The sequence below is a fragment of the Pinus tabuliformis genome, chromosome 6 (genome assembly GCF_031772625.1).
Source record: "Pinus tabuliformis cultivar Carrire ecotype Pingquan chromosome 6, CPIR1, whole genome shotgun sequence".
Lineage (NCBI taxonomy): Eukaryota > Viridiplantae > Streptophyta > Pinopsida > Pinales > Pinaceae > Pinus > Pinus tabuliformis.
The window spans coordinates 1,237,328,392-1,237,356,001 of record NC_142292.1 but is presented as its reverse complement, the minus strand read 5'-3'; the positions used below and the strand labels follow the sequence as shown (position 1 = coordinate 1,237,356,001).

At 37.7% G+C, this 27,610-nt stretch overlaps 1 pseudogene; it reads right to left on the bottom strand.

The window, feature by feature from the left end:
- Positions 1-573: 573 nt before the first annotated feature.
- LOC149263162 (uncharacterized) lies at positions 574-27,610 on the bottom strand (annotated as a pseudogene).

Sequence of the window (27,610 nt, the reverse complement as noted above, 5' to 3'; positions counted from 1 at the left end):
ACCAATTGATGAGGAGGAAGAAGTGGTTCCTAAGGTTAAAGAGGAATTTTTAGGTACCTTCTCCAGTATGGATCAAAGATGGTAAAAAATTATCCTTTCTCATCATATATATCCGAAGGTTCATATAGTAAATATTAGTTAAAAATATGCAAAATGAATCCTAATTCAAGAATTTGTTGTTTGAGCTTGTGATATTGAACAAATGATCTAGGATCCTAAAGAAGATTGTAAAAGATCCGAGCAACACTAGTGGACCTATGTTTCCAATTTCATATCTAAACTTGCAACAAAAGCCTAAAAAATTAATTCTAGGCATATTTACAAGAATGTGATATTCAGGCAAAACCCAATCAAACTATAAAGATTCATTTGCAAATAATACTCCTTAACCTAGAGTAAACAATATCATAATGGTACAGGCGATATAGTAAAACTACATGAGGCTCAATTGTTAGCGATCCTAATTCTTTTAAAAGGTAACACATGAAATTTGTTCAAGGTATACAAAATTAATTAGCACCCTCAATACATCTGGTAGTGCAATACCATGGACATGATAACTTTCTTTAGATGTCAGTTGTAAACGATTTTGAATTCTCTATAGATGGCTTCCTTTAGGCTCCCTATTGAATCCCATTTCCATGTATTGTTAATAACTTGATCATCAACAAATCCCAAGGAACTCGTTTCTCCACTTTTTGGTTGGGAATCCTTTTCATATGCAACTCCATTCTAGTTTTGATTCTCCTTTTCTGCTTATGTTAGTATAGTTCACTAAAAATTGAAGTAAAATTGAAAAGTGATTCAACGAATTTCTCCAATTTGAGGAGATAGTTATGGAAAAAGTGTGATTCAATATTCCAATTTTAGTACAACTCTAATGCCCATTCTTGATGAATATGATCAATAAACTGGGATGAGAGGTAGAGGTCTATTCACAGGGAGATCAACGACTTAGCCAACAATTGGATAGTGAAAACAAGGGCCAAGGCCAGGGCCACATGGAGAGACACTGAATTGATCATAAGGTTTTCTGTACATGGGCTTGGACCCATCATATGGAGTGGTAGTAGTGCTTGCCATGTGACCTATAGAAGACCCACTTCCTTTCCTGTAGTTACATCCATCACTACTAGTTCATTATTTGATGAATTAAGGTGACAAAGACTATCTAAAATTGAAATATATTGTTTCCCTCCGTTGATTAGGAAATGGGCTAATGGAATGTTTTTGAATATAGGTTTAGATAATAATGAATCATTACTCTATTCACTTTTTGGTTTAATAAGATATCCCTTTAACTCCATGACTCCATACAATATCTCATTCTATAAATATTTTCTTTCTTAAATAATTGATTGATAATGATTGCAAACCTACCTAATTTTGCGAGCCTAATCTAGATAGTCATGGCAGACTGGCTATGATTTAGATCATCTACGAGTTAAGAACTACTATAAAGCCATCACCTTGTAATTTAGAGAAATGCTCACACTCTTCACAAGAGACTCTCTATCAGATCACAAAGCTCCGTGCATAACAATGATGATCCAATTGGTTTGAGTGTTGCTGATTTGAAATATGGCTCCAATTATTAGAAATATATTGACATTATTTTGACTATTGTTGTAGCTTGCGGACAACAACATCTTGTGTAGTGATGTTTTAGATTATTGAGATATCTAGGACAAAAATTTATAACCTAGGCAATAATTTCCAGTGTCTAATGGGAAAACCATATAAAATAATGAAATCAATGACTCCATTATTATGATGGACAAATATGCATAGACGCACACAATATACTACTCCACTCTATCCATGATCCATGCAACCCTATGCATCTCATGAATTACATTCTTCATGACTGGAACTATGATCATTGGGATGTTCATGCTACCCTCCTTCCATGTGCACCTGGATTATATAAGTATCACATCCATTAGCATAAGAATCATCCTAGAAAACAATGACCCCATAATATTTTCACTTCTTCCATAAAAAATATGTTGATTTCTTCATAAAGCCCCATTGTTGTTTCTAAGAGGCCTGAAGGCTTCATTTTATGAAAGAGTGACAATCTTCCCATATTACCAGTAGATTAAACACAACCTAAGGTGAATAACGAATTCAATACTAAAATATTGATTTGAAGTTTGCTTCCTCTACTACTTAACAAATAGGAAATCCATACTTCTGAAATGAACATAAACTAGAAATTGATTTTTTTAAAAGAGAAATGAAACAAACCAAAACTTTTGAATTGTGAAATGAAAGAAAGATGACAAATTGGAAACTTATTTTTCTAAAATAACTATTGCTTGATGCAAGCCTCATAGTAGTTGGGGCTTCACTTTAAACTACCCGAGTCATCATTTTATTCATACTCTTCTTGGCAAGTGTTGCATTTAACTTTAATGCCCAAAACCTGAGAAATATGTTCTATATTTAGGTGAAATATTTTCTCTAAAACACCTCGAAATTGTCTCCTCACTAAGTCATATGCTAACATCCAAACATATATAATCACATAAAATTGTGTTAATCATGTAGGTTCACTCCATTTGAGAGAGGAGGTTTCATCCAACATCAACACTTTCTCACATTTCATTCTACTCAATGCCCTGTAATGCTAATAAAATCTCTACTCATCATCATATATCCCTTTTGCAATGCGTAAAAAGTATCTAGCCATGAATATGGGTCAGAAGGAGTCATCAACACGTTAGGAGGTTAATATACATCATCACATTTTTACTAAAAACAGGTAGGGGGAAATGTTAGACGACTATTTATATGAAATAGTTGAGTGATGGGCATGGTATAACAACAATGAATGCAATTAGGTAAGAAAATAACAAGCATGTGAGAAGTTTCTAATAAAAGTCCTTTATCCCTAATAAATCAAATGAATTAAAATTACTTTATCTCATAATTTGTTTAATTTCCAGTACCCATTGAGATGATTGCTATATTTTAGTATGTGGAGGTTATGGAGACGAACTTGAACTGTAGAAAAACACAAAGCTTTGAATCCCATATTGTTGATTAAAGAGGATTGAAGCTAGTGGAGTGATTGTTGATACTAATAAAACTTATTGTTGTTGTCCTGAGAAAAAATGAGTGAAATTTGATCCATATACATGTTTAGAAATCAGAGAGATGTTGAAATCGAACTAAAGCCAAGAAATTGTAAGCTAATGCTGGAGATTGGATCCCTTATTTTTCTTGGCATGCTACTACAAAATAATGTTAGAATTGCAAACCATAAACCCACATATAACACAATTCTATCTATGTGAATAAGTGTTGTTGAGGTTAAACATACAAAGAAATCATTGGATTATCGACCATTGACGGATTTTGTTAACCAGTGCAAGACAAATAACCATTGATGTCAATGAATATCAAGGTGTAAGAGTGCATTACGACAGGTATGAATGGATGTGCTGAACTCGAGTCACCTATGGGATTTGGGAATCAAGAGACATTGAGGTATTGCCTTGTTTCCAGTGAGGAAGTGTGCCATTAATGTATGTAAACTCTAAGGCACTCAAAAAATATATCTAATATTAGTCCCAGATAAGGTGTTGAAGTTGATTGGAAAAGATCTACTGGAAGGTGGGCCTTAAGGAATCCCACATCAGTGAGATTGAGCATCAGGAATATTTTGAAGAACCATTGGACCCAACATAAACTTATAAAACTTATTATGAATCTTTCCCACTAGGAAGCATGGTTTTCAAGCAAATTTGTGTCTAGTTGTTCTAGTTGCTTGGTTTTAACAATTATATTTATTTTTTATATTTACTCTTTTATTAATTTATTTATTGTACTATCCTACCCTACTTTGAGAAAGAACATTATTCCTCAAGTATAAGAGTACTTATAGAGAAGCCATGTGTGTAATAAGATAACAAATATACTCATACATAGGTTTGAAAAGTAGACTTGAATGTATACCAAATCACGAGAGACCAATTGCTTTAGATGATATGATGAAAAGGGTTGTTGAAGAAGAGAGTGGTGCTTGGAGCCGATGGTCGTCTCGAACCAATATTCAATATAATCATGATGTTCTTGGATCTATTTCTCATCTAGTCCACTCTGTATTTCCTCCTCTACCATGCAATGAAAATATTCTATTGTTGAATGGTTGATATTTGGGGTGCATGATATATCTAATTATAAGCATGTTAAGAACTTCTCAATCTTAGGTTCTAATGGCTTATCTTCGTCAGATTTAGTCCATGATTATTTTTTCTCCTGGACAGATTGGCAAGGATGACCAAAGAAGGTTTTTTGATATTCTTGTGGAGATAGCTCATGGATCTTCCATTTTCCTATTGTTTCCTTGAGTATATGTATATTCTTGATTACTGCAAAGATTTTCTCTTCCTGAGATGCAAAGAGTTTCCTAGTTATTTCTAGGACTTGAGATATTTCCTAGAGTATCATTCTTCAAACTCTCAATCAATTCCCCCTTTCGCTGGTTGTTGAACCCTGTATAGCACATGGATTAGTATGTGGGGGTGTGGGGGGGGGGAGTGGGGTTCATACGACACCAAAAGTATTTTTTTTGAAATAAATAAATGAAATATACTAAAAGAAAATAATTTCAAAGAAAAACTTGTCATGTACTTGGACGCTCTCATGCTAATAAGACCTGCTATCATAAGTTGTTCATCATGAGTTAACTTCTTCCTTTCCATGAATAGAACTAAAAGAAAACACTTGCATAAAAACACACTAAACCAACACAACAAGGCTTTGGAGAAACCCAATAAAGTGGTTGTGATAGGCCGAGATCCTTTTCAAATATTTTGGAATAAGGGCGTCTTTGTGTCTTACCATTTCTCCTCCTCCAAGTCACAAGTGTGGGCACAAATAAAAAAAATAAATAAATTGCCAATGCTCTAATACCTTTTTAACACCTCCCCAACAATGTCACTAAAAATATTGGACATAATATATGTATTATATTTCCAACATTTAATTATCGAACCAAGATCATAATACTTGGAGATACTAGAAAAATATATGTAAGATCAAATACCTCATCTATCTAATACCAAAAACTAATGAGAAATCAATTTCAAAATTAAATGACGATGCTGATAAACACGCTAGACTAATATCTTTTTGGTCAATCCTTGTCTCAAACCCCTTGACACAACCTTAGAATGCAATATTTCCCTTCTCTGAGACAACGTTCATGCACTCGATAGTGGCTTAGGTTTAAGGAGAAATGGATTTTAGTTATGATTTGTTAGTTCCTTTAAATCAAATGTTGAAATGAGAGATAAGGCATTAAAACATAAATCATTTAAAAGCATGAAAATCAACCTATGTTATCTAAACATAAAGAACATCTAACTAACAAAACAAAAGGGTATATATTTACCTAGGGTTGAGGGGCCTTTCCAAACTTGACTAACATTGCCAAGAGTGATCAATTCAAACTACAACGATGCACTAAATTTCATGAATGAAACAACACTTATTAATGGAAATTCAACACTATTTACAAGAAGAGGTAACACACAAGCTTGCTGGCACATCAATCTGCAAAATTTAATAATCAATAATCTAAGACTTTTTTTTTGAGTTTGAATAGTTGTACAAAAATATCATCGAGTTAGATCAAAACCAATAGCCTAATCTTAGATTTGCCTAACTATGAAATATATACAATTTAGCAAAATGAATCACCCAAGGTACGATTGGGAGATTTTCTCCCCAAAATACAAATGAGATACAACAAATAATTTATGTAATTCATCATGGTTAAGATTCATTCCTCCCTTGATGTGGCACTGCTTTTGTATTTTCCTCACATCACTGCTTTTGTATTTTCCTCATATCTAGGCACTCTTTGCAAATCTACAAAAAAATTGTGCATTTTTGGTAGATTTTTGTTAAAAAACCACAAAGTATCTATGAAATGATTAAGTATTTTGGAAAATGGTCCACATTTTAACCAATTTTCCATACTAGACAAAACCCATGTTTTCCAAAATTTTTCATATTTTTCTTCATCACCTCGAGAATTGTGCCTAAAGTTGAGTATTTTGAAACTTTGACCCGTAATATTGTCTTGGAGCTGGAGCTTCACACGTTGTTAAGTTGGGTGCAGTATGAATAACGTACAATTGTTTTAATATCTTTGGCTTCAAAATCCATGCAATGAAATTTCTTTTAGAAGGGCGCAAATATGATAACCACGATCAGGTATCAAACCTAAATTGTTGGTGCAAAAATTGAGCTAAAAAACTCATCATTAGAGAAGACAACTTAAAATTCATTTAATCTATTATAAACTTAGGAATTAATGATTATAAGTAAATTTTACCTCAAATTTCGTGTCAAAGTGTGTCGGGTTCCAGGGGATGAGGATGCATACTAAAGCGAGCAATATATGGTTATGAGGGGCTAAAAGGTTAAATAAAGCATTGAAAAATAAGGCAATATGGGAGCCCAACAATTTCATTTAATAGAAGTACATGAATGATGAGAAAAAAGTTCAAAAGGTGCACGTGTGTTGGTGTGCATGATTACATTGTATGAATACATGGTTTAGTGCATTGTGTGAATTCCTATTTATGAATATTCCCCTGAAATTGGTTGGTAGGTAGCTAAAATGATAGAGTTGGTACTAACTCATAAAAATGAGATCATCTTAGGGGTTTCTAGATATTGCAACTAGGAAAAGTTTCACATTGATATAATCACATATGAATGGACTACAAAAAAAGATTTAAATGATGAAGTAGAGTTGTTAAATGATGAAAACTACAACTAAGTAAATTTAATACTATTAGATTAGATTTGAACTACTTGCTACAAATATAGTTGAATAAGACTCATGAGTTGGATATCAATATGGTCTTGTGAAGTGTTTGTGTTGTGTATAAAGATGGGTTGGTTCTAGGAGGAAATGGCAAGCCCAGTTGGTAGTAATTTCTTGAAGGAAATGGAGTTGAATTGCTATGAATTTCAAACTATGCCAAGGAATTAAAAGGAAAAAAACCCTTGAATCTCTTCCCTGCTAGTGTTTTGTTAATGATGAAAGAGTTAAAAGTAAAAATGTTTAAGCCTGAGAATGTCAACGAAATCTAGAAAGGAAAGTAATTGAATATGAGAACTACATTGGTAATTAAAACAAGAGAATGCTCAATAGAGTGCATGAAAATGTGCCAAGGCATGTTAGATATTGAATGCAGATTTAAAAGTGTCGAGACATGTGCATTTCGATTAGCTTGATAAATTGATCTAATTAGTATGAATTTTCCATGTGATTAAGAATGGTTGAAGGTGATTAGCTTGATAAACCGATCTAATTAGTATGAATTTTCCATGTGATTAAGAATGGTTGAAGGTGATGATGATACAATTGTTTGATAACCACAAAGAACAAGTGTAAGAGGATGCTCATCCGAAGGCTAATGAAGGGAACATGTAAGCTTCCAAGGAGTATCAGCATGATCAAGTAACATAAGGAATATCGAATTCTATTATGTAGGTATAGATGGGTCATACCACAACAATATGTAATTTGAAGGAATGGGTAAGCATCCTTTTAGGGTCAAGTTATATATTTAATTATATGGATTATGATTAAATGCACATGAGTTATTAATAAGGGTAAGGTACAGTTGAGGGAGGAAACAATTGATATACAAAGATTTAGTAAAATTCTTGGTGATATATGGATGAGTGGAGCTTCCATCAATGGACAATAGTGAAATGAATGAGTAATACACTCATATAAAAGATTGTGGATGGAAATGTGAGTCAATTTTGATAATACAATGCTAGTTTCCTTTGAATATATGTGATATACTAATTTGAATTTATGAAGGGAACAAAATGAAATACATATTATAACTAAAACACAAAGATACAATGAAACTGGACTTCATTGAGTAAATGGAAAATGTTGAAACTTTATACATGCAGAATGAAAGAAAGCTAGCTTGAATGGTGGTAGTTTATCTCTGAGAAAAGAAGTGACATCTACGTGCCTTCCTAAAATTTGTGACAATGAGGATAATATGCATTTTTATTATGAATAATTAATAAAAAACCATAAACATTCAAAAACCTAACCCTAGAAGATGAAGTTCCAACGACTTATGGGCTCCGAAGCGATAAGTTGGAATGTCAACTTCTCGAGGTCGTAACTTTGGCATATATATTTGTTTGGCATTCATGTTAGCCTATTGGAAAGGTCTATCAGAGGAGTACAATTTCTTATTGTCAACAATGTCTTCTACTACTGTCAACCCATTTCCCCAAAAATGTCATTTAGGGCCTCAAAACGACTCCAGAATTTCAAGACCTGAAAATTGCCAAAAAAAGAAAATTGCGAAAATATGAAAATTGTGTTGTGAGCCAGTGGAATAGGTGGGTGGCCACCAATATCCACCCGGATTAGTCCTCACCCCTTATGAAGAAATGTTATCCATTGCATTGAATGCCTCCAAGAGATGGGTAAACTTTTGTTGAACTTGGCCCCTAGTGAGCCACTTGCCTTAGTGCAGGAGTTGGTCTACTTTAACAACTCAATAAAACTAGACCCTGTTTTGGTGAGTTATCTTACTTTTTGTACCCACAATCTGATCAGTTGTGGCTTATTCAATGAAATCTATGTTGTGCTTTTTCAGTGTCAACTGATCTACGGTTTTTGATGTGTTCAACAATAGTGGAAAGTATGGTTGAAGGCAATCCACATTAAACACTGGGGGGAGGCCAATGAATGGGGGGATACTTATTTTAAAAGAATTATCACCCAAAGCCTTGGTGATGGTGTAAGGTCCACAGAAAAGTGGTCAAAGATTTTGATGGGTCCCTACAAGGCATTCCTTCCGTAGATGCAACAAACCTTGTCTCCCACTTGAAACTTGTGTGACATCTGATGTTGATAATGGAGTTTTTTATACTTAGTATTTGATTTCTACAAGATATCATGAACATTATAGCAATTGCGCTTAATTCATTCAATAAAATTTGTAGATTTTTTGGCTTCAGATTAAACATGTGCATACTCTCTCTGTGTAGTTGCAGAGGGTAGTGTGACATCAATGGGACCGAATGGATAAAATCCCAGGCCAAACTAAAAGGGATTATGGCTATTTGAGCTATAGAGAGCTCTATTGTAGATGTGTTAAACATAGGTGACACTCTCATCCCGTGTGCATGGATGATTGGAGTTATATATGCAAAAAATGTGCATGATCATCGTGTTAACGAAATTCGTTTGGCCATCAGTCTTGGGGTGGAAGGAAGTTGATTTGGAAATCTTGGTGTCCAACATGTTGAAAAAATGCAGCAAGAAAGTCTCAATTTGATTTTGCCTTGGTAAAATTGAGAAAATTTTAATTTCCACATCAATAGACAACTTGGATTCAGTTAACTTGTGTGACATGGCTTGTGTCACATAGTTTAATCTGTAAATTTGATTTATAGGAGTTGGTGTCCAGTTAAACATGTGTGATTTCTATTTGTAGCAATCAAGTTCAATTATTTCAAGTTGTTTTCAATTAAGCTAGTTCTAAATGTTGGAGGAACTAGTGGAAGTTTAGTTGTGCAGTGGGACTTCATTCTAACTCAGTGATCATCCAGTTAACTAATCAATCAACCCAAAATAGATAGTGCATGCAAATAATTTGAGTTCCACAACTGTGGTGGAGATTCCAAGGTAGTGTAACATCAATTGTAGACTAGTCTTCTGTTTACAGGTCTTTCATGCGGTCTCATGATCAACCTTAGGAATTGTGTAATAATTTTAGAGGAAATTCCTAAATAATAGGTGCCTAATTTCCTTAGGAATTGCTCAAGGAAATAGGGGCTCAAAAAGAGGTATAAATTGACTAAGTTTGGGTCAGATCTTCTCAGTGAGAAAAGAGATAGATTATTCACTTGCAAGTTTTGCTCAGTTGATCATAGCAATTGTACTACATCTCTATTAATCAAATTAATGCAAGTATAAAAGGGGTTTTTAGCAGATCGCTTTCCCCTATGTATCTATGTTATTTCTCATTGCATGTTTGTGATTGATGTTATAAATTGTGAATTTAATTCCGAAGAGCAGTAGAGTAGGTTTTCGTCTTGTGATTTTGATTAAAGTTTCATGAGAAATTGCAAATCTACACCATAATTTATACATGGTATTAGAGTAAGATTCACATTACAACAATAATTTTAAAGTTGTTTTGCAGGAGGATCAAATTTGCAGTTTAGTGTAGTAGGATCTCTTCAGAGTTGGGATAATGACCTTCAACGAGTTGAGACTTGAGTATGCCTTGGATGGAGTCTCAAATTTCATTGCATGGAAGGATCACATGGAGGCAGCATTGGATGACAACAATTTTCTAGAATACATCAAGACAAATGTTGCAAAACCAAAAACATCTGATGCACAAAACCTATCCCAATGGAAGAAAGATGTAGCCAAGGTGAGGAGAATAATTTTGGAGAGAGTACAAGATCACATTGACTCAACTATCCATGGAAAATAAACTCCTTTCACAATGTGGAAGGCATTGATAGAGTTGTTAGAGAATAACAATGATCATAGAAAACTAGCCCTCAAAGAAAAACTTTTAAAAATTAAAATGGAGAAGAATGATACTATCTTGCAGTATCTGAGAAGATTTAGACAAGTTCACGATGAGCTTGGAGGTGTTGGTGTGATTGTTGCATAAGAGGGCCTACTGAGACTATCTCTTCTATGCCTTTCAAAATCCTGTCATAGCTACCAAGACTCGGTAAATGGAAGGGAAAATTTACCAAAGTGGGAAAGGTTGTGGTTCGACTTGGTACAAGAAGAGTTCAGAAGAAATAACCACGATGGAACTTCATCCAAAGCAAAGGATGAAGAAAATTTTGTAGTGGTTGGAAAGGGAAAGAAGGGAAAAGGGAAAAAATCTCAAACCAAACTAGAATCCAACAAAGGGGACAAGAAGAAAGACTTGTCCAAAATTAAATACTTCAATTGTCCTGAATTCAGGCACTATGCCACAAAGAGTCCACACAAAAAGTCTAGCAAGAAGACCTAAGGAGGAGCAGTAGGTGAAGCCTTGGCTTCATAGTTCAAGCTTGACTTCACCCTTATTGTATGCATGACCAACATAGTGATAGGGAGCATGTGGTACTTGGACTCAGGCGCATTCCACATGACAGGGTGTAGAGAGTTTTTCAGTGACTTGGAGGAGAAACATCTCCATATTCACATCGATTTAGGGAATGATGGAAGTTACAATGCGAGTGAGATTGGTACAGTCACATTTCAAAGGGAGTTAGGCTCCCCTCTCAGACTCAAGGATTCCATGTTCATTCCATGCCTAAAGAAAAATCTCATCTCTGTTGCAGTTTTGGAAGACTGTGGTTATGATGTGATATTTAGAAAAGGGAAATAATTCTTGAGACACAACCACAATACATGTGAAGCAGATCGAGGTTCATGTGAATAACCTGTATAATTTAGATGTGGAAGATTATGCTACATTAATCAGTAAGGTAGAGAAAGTGTAGAGACGTAATGTCAGTGAACTTTGGCACATAATACTTGGCCATTTGCATCATGGAGCCTTGAAGATTTTACAACAAATAACCACTAGCCTCCCCAAAGGAGAAATTGAGCAACATGATGTATGAAAAGTATGTACCTTGGGGAAGTATGCAAAATCCACATTCCATGATCGGGGCAAAAAATCACATGCAGTCTTTGAAAGGATCCACTTTGATGTCCATGGACCTTGTTATGGAACCAGCTCAAGAAAAGATAGAAAAGATAGATCAACGCCTTAGAATTCAGCCTCTTCGAGGGGGAAACCTCCTTTACATTACATAAATGAACAATTATTCGATGATACAAATGACAAAACCTCCTTTCTATATATAGGAGTCTAAGGAGTCACAATATAATCCAGCCGACCTAACAATAATAATATAAAGCCACAAAAATAACAATAGAGGGATTCTATGGGGCACAGAAATAACAATATGGGGGTAATAGGGGCACAACAATATAAATAAGGGGTATAACTACAATAGTAATGGGGTAATCACTAGTATTATAGGGACCCAACATGCCCCTCTCCTTCAAAAAAGTGTTGTCCTCAACGCTTGAGCAGTTCTGGATACTTCTGCATAAAATTCTCATCCTCCCATGTGGAATCTTCAGCAGATAAGTTCTTCCACTTGATAAGATACTCTGAAATTGATCGATTTCGTAGCTGTCGAGTTCTTGTTTCTGTGACTTCTTCCGGTTCCAATATAATTTTTCCTTCCTCATCAAGTTCTGGCAATATTGTTTGAACTGGGAGCTTGTCGCCTATAACCTTCTTTAAACATGAAACATGGAAAACTGGGTGTAATCGAGAAGCTGCAGGAAGCTCCAATTTACATGCCATAGTACCAATCTTTTCCAACACCTTGTACGGACCATAATACTTTGGTGATAATTTATTATCCTTCTTAGCTTGCTTTAGGGACATTTGCTTATATGGTTGTAGCCGTAGGAATACCCAATCACCTACATCAAAACTTCTTTCACTGCGATGTTGATCTGCCTGTTGTTTCATTCTATTTTGTGCCAACACGAGGTTATCCTTTAAGAGTTGGAGGACTTGTTTTTGATGTTCGATGTGATGTTCCACTGCCTGAACCTTAGAATTTTCTCTTAAATATGATGTGATTGATGGTGGTTGGTACCCATAAAGTGCCATAAATGGGGTCATTTTTGTTGCTGTATGGAAGGAAGTGTTATACCACCATTCAGCCAGAGGCAACCATTTGACCCATTGTGTCTGTTTATCAGATACAAAGCAACGAAGATATCCTTCCAAACATTTGTTTACTATCTCAGTTTGCCCATCGGATTGAGGATGATAAGATGAGCTATGAGCTAACTGAGTACCCAGACAAGAAAATAATTTTGTCCAAAAATTTCCAGTGAAAATGGGATCTCTATCACTTACAATAATATCTGGGTTTCCATGTAGCTTTTGAACTGTTTCCATAAATGCAGTAGAAACTGTACTGGCTTTAAATGGATGTGATAATGCACAAAAGTGTGCATACTTGGTAAGTCTGTCAACTACCACCATGATGACACTCTTTCCCTCAGACTTGGGTAAACCTGTGATAAAATCCATTGAAACCTCCTCCCAACATTGGCTTGGAATGGATAAAGTTTGTAATAGACCCGATGTCTTAATTGTTTCAACTTTATTTTGTTGGCAAACCAAACATTCCGCCACAAACTTTTGAATATCTGATTTAAGGCCATCCCAAAAAAATTCCTTCTTAACCCTGTGGTAAGTTTTTAAAAATCCTGAGTGCCCTCCTAAGGGAGAAGTGTGCAATTCCATAAGAATCTTTTGTTTTAGCTAGGAATTCTTATAGAGGTATAAGCGATCTTTGTACCATAACGAATCATTTTTCCAGCTAAATGTATCAGAAGTACTGGAATCTTGTTGTAGCTTTTGAATAAGTGCCCACACTTCTTCGTCATTCTTCCATTCCTCCTTTGCTTCTATTATCCAATCTGGTTGGATAATAGAAATGGCACACAACAATGCTTCCATATCCTCATCCTTTCTTGAGAGGGCATCTGCCACCACATTTTGCTTCCCTTTTTTGTAGATGATTTCAAAGTCATAACCCAACATCTTGGTGACCCACTTTTGTTGCTCTTCAGAGGACAATCTTTGTTCTAAAAAGTATTTAAGGCTATCATGATCCGTTTTTACCTTGAAGTGTCTTCCCATTAGGTAGGGTCGCCATTTCTTAAGTGCATGGAGTATTGCCAACATCTCCTTCTCATAAATAGCTTTGCTTAAAAACTTTCCCTTGATTGGACGACTTTCAAAAGCAATGGGTCTTTCATCTTGCATTAGAACAGCACCAATTCCATTTCCTGAAGCATCACATTCCACAATAAAGGTTTTTGTGAAGTCCGGTGTAGCTAAGACCGGTGCTTGGCACATTGCCTCTTTAAGATGTTCAAAGGCCTTTGTTGCTTCCAGAGTCCATGAAAATGAATCTTTCTTCAATAATGTTGTTAGAGGTGCTGCTATTCTCCCATAATTCTTAACGAACTTGCGATAATACCCTATCAACCCAAGAAATCCTCACAGATGCTTTATGGATGTGGGGATTTTCCATTCCTTAATGGCTTTAATTTTGCTAGGGTCTACCTTAACTCCTTCATGAGATACAATATGACCCAAATATTCCACCTCCTGGACTCCAAAGAAACATTTGGATCTTTTTGCATATAATTGTTTCTCCTCCAATAGTTGTAGCACCTTGTCAACATGTTCAACATGATCCTTCCAAGACTTGCTGTAGATTAGTATATCATCAAAAAATACTAACACAAATTTTCTAAGGAATGGTTTGAAAATTGAATTCATCAAACCTTGAAATGTTGAAGGTGCATTGGTAAGGCCAAAAGGCATGACCAAAAATTCACAATGACCCTCATGAGTTCTAAATGCCGTTTTCAGAATGTCTTCAATCTTCATTCTGATTTGATGATATCCCGAACGAATATCCAACTTGGTGAAGTAAATTGATCCATGCAATTCATCCAGTAATTCATCAATGACAGGAATGGGGAACTTATCTTTAATAGTGAGCTTGTTGAGCTCCCTATAATCTGGACACATGCGCCATGATCCATCCTTCTTGTGCACCAATACTACTGGAGCTGAGAAAGAACTTTGACTCGGTTGAATTATACCAGCCTCTATCATTTCTGCAACCATATGTTCAATTTCACTTTTTTGGACATATGGATATCTGTACGTCCTGATGTTTGGAGGAACACTTCCTGGAATCAGATGAATAGCATGATCATGATCACGCATAGGTGGGAGACCTTTGGGAGTCTCAAATACCTTGGAATGATTGTCTAGGACTTTTTGGAGATCTGGAGAAATAGATGATTCCAATGTGGAAACATCTAGCGAACATAATTGTGCAATTACACCTCTTTGCTCCTTTTTTAGAAGCTTTGTCATGCCATTAGAGCTGATTATCTTTCCTAGTTCCCTGCAATACCCCTTAATTCAACTTCCTTTCCTTCCACAGAAAATTTCATGAAAAGTTCTTGAAAATTAAAAGCTATTGTACCCAAGGATAGTAGCCATTGGACTCCTAGTACAACATCAGCACCTCCCATTGGAATGGAAAGCATTGGGCTAGTAAATACATATTCTCCCATGGATAGCTTGATATTATGGCACTTTCCAGAACAATTTATTGTTCCTCCATTTGCAATCATCACTTGACACTCTGGTGCTGGATATAGGAAGCAATTCAATTCTTTTGCTACCCTACAATGAATAAAATTGTGGGTGCTTCCTGAATCAATCAACACTATTACCTTTTTCTTCTTGATTTGTCCTTCTATCTTGATGGTTTGAGGAGTGGTAATTTCCGCCAATGCATTGCAAGATATGGTCAGATTTATTTGTTCTTCATCTAGGATTTGTTCCTGGAATATATCCTCTTCTTTTGACCTTTCTTGCTCCTTTTCTTCTTCCTCTTCACAATCTATGTAGAATAATTTATTCTCAGCACACTTATGACCTTTTGTGTATTTGCTATCACAATTGTAACAAAGCCCTTTTGCTCTTTTTTCTTCCAATTGTTGTGGTGTCAACCTTGTAGGTTGTGGAAGACTATGGGCAACAACACTTCCGTCTTTATAGTTGTGAATGGTATGCTTCCTAGTTGCCATAATTTTGCTTTCCATTTTTCTTGCTAACCTGAATGCCTTCTCTAATGAATCAGGTTCCCAAAGGCGCACATCATGTTGGATATTATCCTTTAAAGACCCTATGAACACATCAATCCTATGCTCCTCTGAAATATCTTTTACCCTTATGTTCAGTTTTTGGAACTCCTCAATGTGCTCCATTATTGAACCCTTTTGTTTGAGACTTATCAATTGGCTAAAAAAGTGTTGCTTTTTGTATCCTCATAATGTGCTATCAATTCTTCCGTAAAAATTGCCCAAGTGATAAACTGTTTACGAGAACAAAGCCATTGATACCATACAAACTGATTTGGTTCCAAATATAAAGTTGCCATACGTACCTTTTGTGTGTTTTGCACATTATTGAGATCGAAGAATTGCTCCATCTGTAATATCCATGTGGCGGGATCCTTGCCATCAAACTTCCTCATATCGATCTTTGGAACATGGTGAGTCTTCGATCCAACATTAGAGTCTATGGAATCATGATTTACATTTCTTTTGTTCTCATCATGAGTTTCCTTTAGTACTCTTTCACCCTTAGGGACTATTTCTTGTAGCAACTTATTCATATTTATCTTCAATTCGTCCATGTCTATCTTCAAATCTATCTTCAAATCATCCATCTTAGCTTCCACGTCAATCATCTTCGCTTCTACGCCTTTCTTTAAACAGTCCATCTTAGCTTCTACACCTTTCTTTAAACCATCCATCTTAGCTTCTACATCTTTCTTTAAACCATCCATCTTAGATTCTGTTCCTTTTTGTGCAAGGGACAGTTGTTGCACTTGGTCTTGTAATTTTGATATATCATGTTGCATTTCTTCCTCTTCTTCATGAGTCATGCTAGAGCTTTCAGGTTCCTTACTAGGTGTTTGTATTTTCTTTCCTTGGGGCATCAGTTACCGATAATAATGCTCTACTATGCCCTTTTAATTCCTTCAAAATAAATTTTCAAACCAAGCTTAAGCAAAAATTTAAGAAAATCTACACACCTTTTTTCACTTTGTAGGAGCTCGATATTGCCTCTGATGTATCTCTGTACTTTCCAATCATCTACTTTTGAATTTGTGAGCTGTAGTAGCCCTCTGTGTCCTCTTTCCAATGCCACAAGTCTGACCCAAATTGGATTCTCCAAGGAAGAGTTATGTGAAATCTCCCACAGTGACTTGCTTATAGACTAGTTCAGTAGAGCGAACTTGTACGACGTACCACGAGTCACTGTTTCGACCATTGGATCTGAAACATGCATACAAGAAACTACAGTCCATCCTCTTTCTGTACCTTTTTACGAAATTTCAATTCGATCCTCAGAGAGAAAGTTATGACGATTTTCGCCAGGTCACCTGTTTTGAATGTAATTTAGGAGTCTGTAAAAAGACCAACTTCTGCAGATCATATCTTCGAAACTATCATGCTAAAAGCTCTAAAATTCGGACCCAAGGTTCAGCGCCAATTCTTCTCAAATGGTTTTTTTTTACGACTTCTGAAACGTCCCAGAAAAAAAGTTATAGCAAAAATTCCACGATGACCTGTTTGGAGCAGCGAAACCCTAGAATCCAAAGCTCTGATACCAAATGTTATGGAACCAGCTCAAGAAAAGATAGAAAATATAGATCAACGCCTTAGAATTCAGCCTCTTCGAGGGGGAAACCTCCTTTACATTACAGAAATGAACAATTATTCGATGATACAAATGACAAAACCTCCTTTCTATATATAGGAGTCTAAGGAGTCACAATATAATCCAGCCGACCTAACAATAATAATATAAAGCCACAAAAATAACAATAGAGGGATTCTATGGGGCACAGAAATAACAATATGGGGGTAATAGGGGCACAACAATATAAATAATGGGTATAACTACAATAGTAATGGGGTAATCACTAGTATTATAGGGACCCAACAGACCTTTATCGATAACCTCCACTGCCAGACACAAATATTTTGTAATTTTTATTAATGAATTCTCAAGGAAGTGTTGGATCTTCTTCATGTTGAAGAAATATGAGACATTATCCAAGATCGTAGAATTCAAGATACTAGTTGAGAAAGAAACTGACAAGAAGGTGAAGTCTCTTAGGAGCGATAATGGTTGCAAATGAATTCAAAAATTTCTGTGTGAAAGAAGGATTTCAAAGAGAGCTAACAATACCCCAAAACCGACAATAGAATGGGGTAGAGGAGTAGAGAGTGGAGACATCCAATCAAGCATAAACATCCAAATAAGTTAGGAAAAGAAATAGGGAAGGTGATAGACTTGTGCAGGTTGCAAGAGAGTATGTGGGAGCTCCTTCAAATTTGCATGAGCATAGGAGGTCACTTGATCGGTACATTAGCTACATGGCTTTTATGACTACATTTGTAGAGACTAAGCCATCCTCTTTCAAGGAAGCAATAGAAAAACTTGTATGGGTTGTTGCAATGGTGGAGGAATACAAATCCATTATAAAGAAAAATGTTTGGGAAGTGGTCCCAAGACCAATAGATAAATCAGTTGTGGGTTCAAGATGGATCTTCAAGGTTAAGCATGCAGTAGATGAAAGCATAGAGAAGTATAAAGCCAATTTTTTTCCAAGGGGTACTCTCAAGTTGAGGGAATTGACTATGAGGAGACCCTTGCTCCTGTAGCAAGGTACTCATCCATTAGATCAATTCTTGCACTCACTGTGTAGATGGGGTGGAAGAACCACCAAATGGATATAAAAACATCATTTCTCAATGGGTTTATTAAGGAGGAGGTGTACATAAAGCAACCCGAAGGCTTTGAGACATTTTATTGGGAGTCTCATGTGTGTAGACTCAAGCGAGTATTGTATGGTCTCAAACAAGCACCCTGTACTTGGTACACCGGGATAAAAAACTATCTCACTGCTTTGGGCTTCACCAAAAGTGAAGTAGATGCAAACCTCTATAATATTTTGGTAGAAGGTAAATTTCTTATTGTTGACTTGTATGTTGATGATTTTATTTTAACTAGTGATAAGCAACTGATTAGATCTTGCAAGGAGGACCTTGCAAGGGAATTTGAAATGAAGGACATGGGTCTCATGCACTACTTCCTTAGTTTGGAAGTATGGCAAGGCAATGGGGAACTATTTATATCTCAAGGAAAGTATGCAAATTAGATACTACAAAAATTCTTCATAGAGAGTTGTAATCCCATGGAGACATCTCTAGCGACCAACTGGAGGAAGGAGGATTCAACTTCATGTGAGGAAGTGGATGATACAATTTATTGGTAGCTAGTGGGTTCACTGATGTATCTTGTGAAAACACGACTAAACATGTGCTATTCAGTCAACCAGCTGAGCCAATCTATGGTTAGGCCAACCAAACTATATTGGAAGGTAGCTAAGCACTTTTTATGGTACCTCAGAGGCACTACCTAGTTTGGACTATGGTACAGACAAGTAGATGGAGTGAAGTTGTGTGGCTTTAGAGATGTAGATTGGGTGGGGAGTCTATCAAACTAAAATAGTACATTAGGTGGAATTTTTAGTGTTGGGTCCGCAACTGTTTCTTGGTACATCATGAAGCAACAATTTGTGGCGCTCAGCTCGGTAGAAGCAAAATACATGGCTACAAGTCAAGCAACATGTGAGGCAATCTAAATGTGAAAGATACTTGTGGGACTATGTGGTCAAATGATGGATCCAACTGTGATCTATTATGATAATTAGGGTTCCATTAAGCTCTTATTGAATCCTGTATTTCATGATCGATCCAAGCATATAAATATCTGGTATCACAATTTACAGGACTATGTGCAAAGGTGGATAATGTTGCTACAATACATTCCAACAAAGGAATAAGATGATGACATTTTGACAAAGGCTTTGTGAAGAGGGAAGTTCAATTTCCACAGGTAGGGGTGGTTGATAATCTATTTCTTGCTGAGAGGGAGTGTTGAAAAAATGTAGCAGGAAAGTCTCAATTTGATTTTGCCACATCAACAAACAACTTGGATGCAATTAACTTGGGTGACATGTCTTGTATCACTCAATTTACTCAATAAATTTAAGTTAGAGAGTTGGAGTTCAGTTAAGCATGTGTGATTGCTAATTTTTAGCAATCAAGGTTAGTTATTTCAAGTTGTTTTTAGTTAAACTAGTTCCAATTGTTGGAGGAACTAGTGGAAGGTCAGTTGTGTAGTGGGACTTCACTCAAACTCAGTTATCATCAAGTTAATTAATAAATAAACACAAAATAGCTAGTGCATGCAGAGAATTCGAGTTCCCCAGCTGTGGTGGAGATTCCAAGGCAATGTAACATCAATTGTAGAATAGTCTTCAGTGTATAGATGTTGCATGCAGTCAGATGATCAACCTTGGGAATTGTGCAATCATTATAGAGGAAATTCCTAAGTAATAGGGGCATAAATTCCTTAGGAATAGTACAAGGAAATAGGAGTTCAAGGAGAGGTATAAATTGACTAAGTCCGGGTCAGAGCTTCTTAGTGAGCATAGAGATAGTTTATTCACTCGTAGGTTGTGATTATTTGAGCAAAGTAATTGTAATACATCTGTATTCATCAAATTAAGCAAACAGACAAAGGGTTTTTTAGAAAATTTCTTTCCCCTGAAAAACACTGTGTGCATGTGTGTTATTTCTCATTGCATGTTTATGATTGATGTTATAAATTGTGAATTGAATTACATAGAGCAGTACAGTAGGTTTTTGTCTTATGATTTTGATTAATATTTCATGAGCAATTGCAAATCTACACCATAATTTCTAGACAATAATGACTAGAGGCTTGACCATCATGTGCTTAGGAACCTGTTATCCCAATTTGAGATGATGGTCTGGGGGATCCCAAAATGTACCCACACCCATTCGAAGAAGAGCTTGGTAGTGGATTTTGTTGTGAAACTCTTTTTGTAGGTAATTAATATGGCCATCTTAGAAAATCTATCAATAACCAAAAGCACATAGTCATTACCATCCTTCGTAGAAGGAAGTTGGACATATAGTCCATCGAGATGGATTCCTAAGGCTAGTTATGAGTAGGTATAGGGGTTTATATGCTTTTCTTCTTAATGGTTGGTTTGGAAATGGTGTAGGTAGTGTAAGACTTGATATACTTGCAAACATATTTTCAAATTTTTGTCCGATAAAAATACTTCTGCAACAGTGCCACTACCTTTTCCACACCAAATTTCCCTGCTACTTGACTGTAATGTGCCTCCTAGATCAACTTGGAATGCTCACTTAAAGGAACAAAAATGTGTCCCAAGTATCATAACATTGTATCCTAGAGGTGGAATTCTAGAACTTGATTGTATTCCATCAACATCTAGTATGTGGCAGTGAATTCTAAATCACTGTTGTATAATTGTGGCCATATATAGGTCTTGTGCCCATAAGATTTGAGAACGATGGTTAGTGCCACAAGTGGGCGCCAAATAAGGAGATATGTTACATGAATAGTGATATCGTTCTTACATTTAATGTTAAAATGTAATTGTTGCAGATTTGTGGACCACTTCTGATGGTGATCATTCTATAACTTCCTCTGTGTTTGCATAAATTAAAGAGTCAGTGATCCATGTGGATGATCATTTCCCTCCCCAGAATTTAATGTTTCCATTTTCAAAAGGCTTACACAATGGAATACATCTCCTTATCATAGGTGGGGTATCTCTGGACAATATCGGAGAGTGTCTCATTGTGATAGGCCAACATATGCAGTTGTTGAATGAGGACTACACCAATAGCATAGATGGATGCATCTGTCTCAATATCAAATGGATATAGTAGGTCTAGCCGAGTGAGGACTGGTGTAGAGAAAATGTGGTGTTTTAGTTCATCGAATGCCTTCTGTTATGACATCGGCCAAAAATAAATTGGTTTTTATCAACCCTTGGTAACTTGACTTAAGGGCCAAGCAATATAAGAGAATCCCAACATGAATATTTGGCATAAATTAGTAAGGCCCAAGAAGATGCAAAGATTTTTTAGGGTCGTCGGGGCTAGCCGATCTTGAATAACTTGGATCTTAGTTGTATCCACATGCACACCTTGCTCATCAATAATATAACCTAGATATTGGACCTTGTCCATGCCAAAGGAGCATCTTTCCAAGTTAGCACATAACTTCTATTTCCGCGGAGTGTGAAGGACTTGTTGAATATGTTATAAGTGCTCTACTTGACTCTTCCTGAAGATGAGGATATCATCCATACATACAACCATGAAAGAGTTGGTGAAATTATGTAATATTTCATCCATCATCCTAATGAAATTTTCTTGGGCATTATGTAGGTTTTAACCCTGTACATAAATTACTTGCATAAAAATTCTAAAAACAGAAAATAAACAATGGAGAGTGCATAAAACATAAAACAAATATACATAAATATTTTCCCTTGGATCTAAAAACTGGGACTACCAGATTAACTTTTCATTATGTTCCTTTCAATGTTACAATACATATATATACATGCCGAAGCATCCATAAACCCCAATCCATTAACCCTGGATTAGAACATCACCATAGTTCCCTTGACCTGATCTATGAAATACCATGAACTGAAAATCATCATGCCCAAAACCATGTGCGGAATCCATGCACAAAACCATAGGTAGGCCTTCCCACCTAATATAGGGTCCAATTTTTTTTCTTGGGGTGCTGTCCCAGACACTGTGCAGGGGGGCTACTTCCCCCTTGCATACCCCCCCTATGACCCCTTGATAGCACCCCACACAACATACAGGTGAGGCTACCACCCTCCCTATGACCCCCCCATGCATGGGGTAGTCATGGAAAGAATATAACACAAACCAAAATTCTCCCATTTGTTGTTTTATTTCCACAGAGGGCCACAAGGGAGCTTAGTCACTAGTCCAGCCCTGCAACGCCCATTGTTTCTCTACACTAAGAGAACTTATCAGTGCTCACAGACTTTGTCAATGCATCTGCAATATTCTTCAAAGTGTCCACCTTAAATAGAAACACCTTTTTGTCCTCAACCATATCCCTAACAAAGTGATATTGAACATCAATGTGCTTTGTCTTTGAATGATAAGCATCGTTCTTTGCCAAGAAAATTTCACTTTGGCTGTCACAATCTATCTTTATAGCTCACTGTACTAACCCTGTACTTGAACATATATTTGCAACCAACTGCTTCCTTGTTTGCATGAGTGGTTGCCATGTATTCTACCTCTGTAGTTGAAAGTGCCACTACAGACTGTCTCTTACTCATCTAATTGGTTGCACCTCCAAAAAGGTTAAACACATACACACTTGTAGATCTTCTTTGATCTAGATCTCCAGCCCAGTCTGCATCAACAAATCCACAGATGTCCAAAAGTCTGTCTAATCCTGGTCTTGGTAGCACAAACCATAATCACTAGTGCCACACAAATACCGGAAAACCCGCTTCACTGATGTCCTATGCTCCTTCCTTATTTTTGACATAAGCCTGCTCAATAATCCCACTACATGTGCAGTGTTTGGTCTAGTACAGACCATTGCATACATCAGGCTACTGAATGCACTTGCATATGGAAAACAAGACATGCCCTCTTCCTCTTCTTGTGTCTTGGGACACTATTCAACATATAACTTTACACCTACAAGAATAAGAAACTTCACCGGTTTAATATCCTACATGTTAAACCTCTACAATATTGTCTCGACATACTTCCTTTGGTTTAACCAAAGCTTCCTCTTTCCCTGATCTCATTTAATTTCCATGCCCAAAATATAGTTTATAGCACCAATCTATTTCATGTCAAATTTGGAGGACAATCGGGTCTTCAAATCCTGAATAATTTCTTTGTTATTTCCAACCAACAACATATCATCCACATACAAGAGTAGAAAAACAACACGGTCACCAATTAATTTAAAATACACACAGTGATCTGCTTTTCTTTTTGTGAAGCCAAGTCCCTGTATAAATGTATCAAATTTCTGATATCACATCCTTGATGACTGTTTTAACCCATATATAGACTTTTTCAACTTTCATGCAAGTGCTTTCTTACCCTTCACCACAAAGCCTTCATGTTACTTCATGTAGATCTCTTCTTCTAGAGCCCCATGAAGAAATGTTTTCTTTACATCCATTTGTTCTACCTCAAAATCAAAAGCAGCAACAACAGATAAAATTAATCTAATAGAAACTACCTTAGCAATAGTGTTGGCTTATTGGGGCTTGACCCAGGTTCAGAGGTGATTTAGCGAAACAAATCCCAGTACTACTGGCCCTTTCGGCAACAGTACACAGAGTGCAGACTGAGGTATCACCTGAAGTAGTATGGGAGGGTGCTAGAACCAGGTTTCCGCACCCTGGAGATGTCTGATGAGTTCAAGTGGTCCGCAGTTTGACCCTTCGCACTTGTCGCTACACGCACTTACCCGTACCTCGCACCCTGAGATGCTACCTTCGCGCAACCATACTCGGGGGCCGAACGCTGTTATTACCCAAGTCCTTACTAGTATTCTACTGTTAGTTGATTAACTTAGCCTACTTGCATGCGTTAAGTTATACTTAGCAATATAAATAATTCATCCAAGTGTGCGCAGTAAATAAACAATATAAGTGCAATTTATATCAAACATGCAATAACTTAAGAACAGATACACAAAATTTGGATAAAACTTCTCTTTATTATTCTCTTCTTTGGTTACAAACTCGACTCCACCCTGCAAACTCAGTTACAAGGTTCCGCGCACTCAGCTACGGACAACTAGGCCTCTGCGCACTTAGTTGCAGAGCCTTCTCCTACCCTATGACCCAAGACACACTTAGACCCTTGCTCTTAGATTCTATTTCACTATCCTCTACTTGGTTCTCTCTTACACTTAGAGCCTTGGACATTACATTATAAACTAGGGCAGACAGCCCTATAACTCTAACATACTTTCGTGCCCATAATTCACGGGGCTTTACAACATCATTTGGTCAAAACATGGGCTTTGAGCCCCAAAACATGCCTCGGGGGGATTCCATGCCCGACAGGGCCCCAACACAAACATTGTGACTCACCCTCGAGTCACTCTGTCGGTGCGGCGATCTTAGCACTAAGTTCCTCCAACTGTCCTCGAACTGTGTTGATGTAGGTAGTGCACTGAGCCACTGCTTGCTGAATCTGTTGCATCCTCTGTTCCGAGACCTCCGTTTCTAGGGCGCTTCTCTACATTAACGTGTGCATCCCCTGTAAGTGCACGAGCTTTCCTTAGATGTTTGCTGTGATAGTGAAAGCCTCATCGATCCACGGCTAGACGCGTGCTTTGAGAACTGCCTCCTTATGTCGTGCCGCATCCACCTGCTCCTTCAATGCCTTAGCTTGCTACATCCTCGCAAGCCGCAGAGTGAGGACCACTGTCTGTGCAGTTCCTCTTACACTGTCATATTGCTGCTAAAGTTCTCGCGCCTTTTTCTCTAGGTGTTGGATGTTGGGGTCCTCCTGCAGAGTGGTGAGGACCTAAAGTGCTTGCTCCAACAAAGTGGTGCAGTCTTGTACTGCACTTCCAATTTCTTCCAATCCCACTGCGATATCGCTAGCGTGTTGTTATCAGACCTTCGGGGGAGTGGAAGGCTGCGCCTTTAACCATAGCTTGATGATCTAAAGATTCAACTCCAGCTGAACCTTGGTCATTTCTTCTCTAGCCTTGCGGACTTTGGTTGCCAACTTGTGGATCCACACCTCTACTGGGATGCCCAGCTCCAGGATGCATCGACAAGTGTCATCTACCACCTGCACCAGCTGTTGGTTCTGCGACACCAATTCTTCATGCTACATACTGAGATGTTCCATGTTTAACTTTTGTTTGTTGAGAACTTGGATCGCGTGGCTCTCCCTATCACGTAGCTCTCTCGTTATCCCATCCTGTAGCAGATACAGTGTCTCTCGTAGAAGGGCAGCTAGATTAAGGCCAAGGCCTTTGATAATGTTAACCGCAAATTTGTCGGTCTCATTCGCTGCTACTAGGGCCCCTTCTGATAACACTATTGTTTTTTCCATTTATGCACACAACATCTGTCCTGTTGCCGAGGATCCTGCTATGAGGTGGGTGGAAAGGGGACCCACTTGAGGGGGACGCACCTGTAACTCCTGTAGATGCACCCTGAGGGACCCCAACTAGTCTGGTGCTCCTGCATAAAATCCTGAAGAGCCTCACTGGTTACATCGCACACTGTCTCGCCAATGTCATGGAGATCCCCCTCGGTTAGGGTGATCGGGTCAATGGCCAACTTCAAGGCCTTAACACTATTCCTTAGTCCTGTTCTCTCTACCGTGTGTGGGTGCTTCAATTGTGTGGACACAGTCCCTGGGTCTACGCTCCATTTTGATGTTTCTGCTTCTTCTGCCTCCTGCCCCTATATTGAGGACATTGCTTGGTCCTCATCCACCTTCGCTGTTGCTTCTTCTGTCGTCTGTCCTAGTGTTGCTGCTTCTACAACCTTTTTCTGCTTGGCGAATTTCTATGTCACTTCTCGTGCTGCCCTTTCCTTAGCTTCTGCTATTTCCTTTCGCCTTTTCTCAGCCAATTATGTGATGCACAGCTTGGCATCATCCTTCTTCTTCTACGTTTGCACCTTCTCAAGTTCTACTAGATCTGGGGCATGCCATTCTGGAGGCCATGTCTCCAAGACAGTAAAAATTGCATCGTCAGTGGATAAAAAAGGTAACTTCATCCATTGCTTCGCGAGATCCTTACACGCCCTAATAAAAATGTTGTGCATATCAGCTTTAAAGTCTACAAAACTTTGCAGACTGTTGTACACCGCGGGCGATAGGCATGACCTCCGATTGATCCACATCCGGATGCTCATCTCCATGAGCACCCAAAATATTTTGGTGTCGTGTATCCATTTCGTGTCCTTTTTGGCCCAGAGCAAAGTGCACTTCGCGGCCTCCAGTAATTCTCTGTTAATGCTGGGGAATTGACTGTCCTTTGGTAGTTCCCTTGCTATGAGAATTATGGATAACAACAACCACACGTAGTGGAAGGTTTTACCCTGCTCTTGTGCTTCGCGATAGTTCTTCAAAAATTCTTCGCAGAGGAATTCGAACCAGTTGAACTGGACCCCCTCTGTGCACTACAATGCGGTACCTCATCAACACAACACTTCCTCATAATTTTTCTGACTAGAAGTTGGGTTGTTACGTGTACCCCTTTGTCCTTAATGCTGGAGATGGCGTGACCCCTCTTCCTCTTCTCCAGCTTGTATTTTTTCTTCATGGCTTCTGCAAGGGCCAAATCACTACCCTTTCCTTTGGCTATGGTTGTGGGGTCCTTTCCTTTGCAAGGGAGCTGAGAAAAGTGGTGGATTAGGTCTTCCGTGATGGGGATAGGCTCCTCGAGCCATAGATACCCATCATGCAACAGGCAGAGCAGTTGCCTGATGATGAAAATGGTGATGGGCACGAGGTGGAAATGTGGTATCCATAGTAAGTGTAGCAACCCGGCCTTTTCTACACCACGCATCCACTTCCGCAACTCTAACATTGCCACCACCCCCTTAGTGTTCTACTTCATGAGGTTCCTGGTCTCTAGGTGAGGGAACTTCTTGTGGTCAATGAGGCCCCAATATTTAAACGTCATGGTTGGCACACAGATCATGTGCGTTCCTTCAAACACTATGCCATCTGGGAGGAGCGGGGTCTAGAGTGAACTCTTGGTTTCGTCTAGGTCCTTCGACACATTGGTGTTCCTTTCCGTGGAGGGACATATTCGAGAAGTTTCATTACAGAGTGTGTAGGTTGAATATCCTCGTCCATATCTTCGTCTTCTTCTGCTGTGATGGTCAGGGCCTGTAAATCTTCTTCTTCCTCATCTATGTCGATCGTGATAGCTTTCCCTTTTTCTGCCAT